Consider the following 3,895-nt stretch of genomic DNA (forward strand, 5'->3'; position numbering starts at 1 on the left):
CCTCTTCGTCAACCCTTCTTCAGTCGCTTTCTGCAAGGATCAGCTTCTGTCACTCGAGACAACTGATTCTGCTGCAAATGCTCTACTTAGTTGATGCCTTCAGCTCTCCTGTGATTTGCAACCACGCTCTAATACCATGTTGAAATTTCTAAGTATTATCCGTTAGAAATTTTATTTATATTCTCTGGTTTATTTCTCCTACTTGTTAATTACGAACAAGTTATTTAAACATATAAACATCAAAATAAACACAATACAGTCTCAACCATCTACAGATCAACAGCTGAAAGAAATAGCAAACACACAAGTGACACCGTTATTTTTGGACAACTCGTCCCCGGAAAAACCCAACTTGGGAAAACTGGTGCAGCAATTCTGAGGGTTATTTTATTATGCAGTCTTTCCTTGAGTACAACTGGGTGCCAAACTGGCTCACCCGACAGAGAAAATAATCTGGCAGTAATACCTCTCTATTCGGAAGCAGATATTCAGAAAATCTGCCCCATGAAACCCTCTCTAGCACAACTGAAGCACTATGTCAGCCCTCCTAGCCTTTGCGCCTGCCTCAAAACCCTTTGTGCCAACCCTCTGAGGCACTACGCGGCCTCTACGACCCTCTGCGTCACTCCTGCAGCCTTTGTGTGGATCACTAATTTGACTTTTCTTAGCAAACCCCGCTCTAGAAAATCGAATGACTAATCACTTTGGTGTGTTCTCCAACTGACCCTCAACCCTCCTCTTATACTTTTCCTATTGGTCCTTCAACGGTCGAGATTAAATCTCTAATCAACGGCTAAGATTAGATTTGGCTCAATCCATGACTTTTGGAACCTTCTAACCCAGTTTTATATTAATACCCATTAATATTTTATTTTTCCTAAGTTTAGACTTCGCAACTCCATTAAAAATAATAATTATTTTAATATCTCCCCAACCGGGTACAATCTGTTCAAACCATTTATGGGTCTTGGAGATCTCATGTGATTTAGCCTCTCCACCAATTTTCATGGCTAGAGCACATCCGATGCTGCCCCAAACCAACCGTTTCTTTTGGATTGATTCTAAATTCAAACAAAACTAGAGCAAATAAACTAACTTACCCTATGGTTTACAATCTAGGTTCTCAATTTTCTAGATTATTAAGGGAAAGTAAAACATATCTCTATTCCTCAAATACTTGGAGGAAGAGCTTAGCTCAACAAGAGATAATCAAGCAAATACCAAATAAACTAAAAAATACTTGGAGGAAGAGCTTAGCTCAACAAGAGATAATCAAGCAAATACCAAATAAACTAACTTAGCACAAGAGCTTACATCCCATGGAACATAAAACCAAAATAAAGCAAATAAACTAACTTACTTCCCCATACAACATCCAAGATCCACCACAGGCATCTATGAAAAGAAAGCACATCACATCACATCATCTACCCAAGAAAGTCACTCAACTAGGCCTCCATTGTGCACTAGAGAGAGAGATCACAAATGAAGAGTTGTAATAATCCCATAGTTTTGTTGGTATTTTTATCTCCTTATTCTTCTTGAACAAGGTTTTTCATTCAGTTCTCTTGAGGTGACCTGAGTTAAGCTCCCTCCCTTATTTATCCTTGAAAATTGTAAGGCGCTTAGCCGAAGCCTCTAGAGTACATGAGTTAATTTGTCATAGTCCTTCAAGTTAAATATGCTCCAAGCCTCTTTTCAGCAACTCTTTTGAGATGACCTAAGTTAATCTTGATCCCTTATCCCATCTTTGAAGATTGAAGGATGCTAGGATTGGAGGTCTAAGAGACATAGGTTAGTCTCCTTTGTTCCTGAACCCACATCCATCTCCTTTCTCTTTGAGTGTGTTGCTTGTGAAAATTCCTACACTAAAGGAACCCCTATTGTAGCAAATCTAAATCTACTTCACCTACTTGATTTTTAAATTACATTCATCAAGTTATTCTTCTAAATACTAAAGCAAATTACTTCTGCAACCTACACTAATTAAATATTTGATCTCATGAAACAGAAAACAGAGCAAAGAACAAGATACATAGGACACACTTATTTTTGGAAACAATAGTCCCCAAAAAAACCCAATGCGGTAAAATTGGTATAACAATTCTAAGGGTTTATTATTATGCAGGAGAAATATCTGAATACAAATCTAGGATGCTCATCTAGAAATCCTTTACAGAGAAAATACTGGCGGAAAATCTGAGTGGGTTTTACCTCACTTCACCCGGCAGAATTTCGGTTGATCCAGCACAAGACTGGCTAACCTCGGCTATTTCTGCGTTGGCTACGCGTCAGCCCTTCGTCACCTCCTATGCCCTCTTCGTCAACTCTCTCAATTGTTTCGGTAGTTCCTGGCAGTTCTGCTTCTGCCCTCTGCGTCAGCTTTCCCAGCTGTTTCGACAGTTCTGGTTGTTCCCAGCAGTTTCGGCTTCTGCCCTCTACATCAATTTTCCCAGCTATTCCGGCAGTCTCGACTTATTCCCTCTGCGTCAGCTTTCCCGACTGTTCCAACAGTTCTGGCTTCTGCGTGGCAGGCAACTTTTCTATTCTGCTGGCTCTCTCCACCTCTTTGTCTGTATTCTCCGGAAATTCCTTCTCCCGGATTCTCACTGCCCCTATGCTGCAGAATGATCACTTAATTCGAAATCCTTAGCAAACCCTGTTGTAGGAATCAAATTCTTGATCAATTCATTCTCTCTGTGTGTAAATGAACCCCAAGCCTCCTCCTTATACTTTTCTCGTTGAGACTTCAACGGCCGAGATTAAATCTCTAATCAACGGCTAAGATTAAAACTTGACTTGATCCACCTTCTAGATCATTCTCACCCATATTTTGATTAATACCCATTAATACTTTAATTTTTCTAAATTTAGACTTAGGAACCCCATTAAAAATATTAATTATTTTAATAAAATACAATCCGGGTGGAATTTCACCAAATGGTTTCTGGGTTCTTTAGAACTCATGTGCCTTAGCCTCTTCACCAATTTTCATGGCTAGAGCACATCCGATGCTACCAAAAACTAACACTCCCTCTTAGCGAGGAATGTGCTCTAGCAACAATGTCCAACTGCACGCTGCTCTGTTTCTGAAGCATCTCTTTTCCGCATTGTTGCTGCCACCAACATTGTGTGGTTGCTGCTATTATACTACTGCCCATGACACTGCCACTGCCACTGCAGCATCTGTACTACAACTCCTTCTACATCTATTACTAACACTGCCACTGCTAGCTCTGCACTGCATCATTTTCCAATTGTTGTTGCTCATCGGTGGAAAAGCATCCAAATTTTCTAAACTAACTGTGTTCAGTATAATACCATGAATGTTGGAATCTGGCTGCCACTAGTCTCTAACCCTCTAAATCTTCTACGTTGCTGCTAACTTCTGCACTGTTGTCGCACTGCTGCCAACCTTGCTTTGCACTGATCAGTCCCTGGTCTCAGGCTACCGCATCTGTCTCTCCAAACAATCCATTACATCATCTTACACTAAGTCCATCTCGCTACTGCTGAATCTCGGGCTCCCATAGCAAGGAATTGATCCAAGAGGTGGACTCCTCAAGGATCCTACCCACATGTAGTCCTCCCGAAATATTGCCCCATTTCCATCTTGGAGATGCGTGGGAACTCATGGCAAACTCATCTTCGTCAATTTTTGTTGGAGTAGCCTTAGGATTATGTTTCTCATCCTTATCCTTTTGCTTCAAAGGACACTGGGATGCATCCCATCTCACCACATCTAAAACATTTCACCTTCAAAATCTCCTTCTTCTGCTTTTGCTTTTGTTGTCCCTTTGATGCTAGTGCTGCATTCTCCTCCTCCTCCTTGGTCTTTGTGCCACTCCCACTCTTGCCATTGAGGTTGACCTTAACCAAATCCCTCCTTAATTCC

The sequence above is a fragment of the Pinus tabuliformis genome, chromosome J (assembly GCF_031772625.1).
Source record: "Pinus tabuliformis cultivar Carrire ecotype Pingquan chromosome J, CPIR1, whole genome shotgun sequence".
Classification (NCBI taxonomy): Eukaryota; Viridiplantae; Streptophyta; class Pinopsida; order Pinales; family Pinaceae; genus Pinus; species Pinus tabuliformis.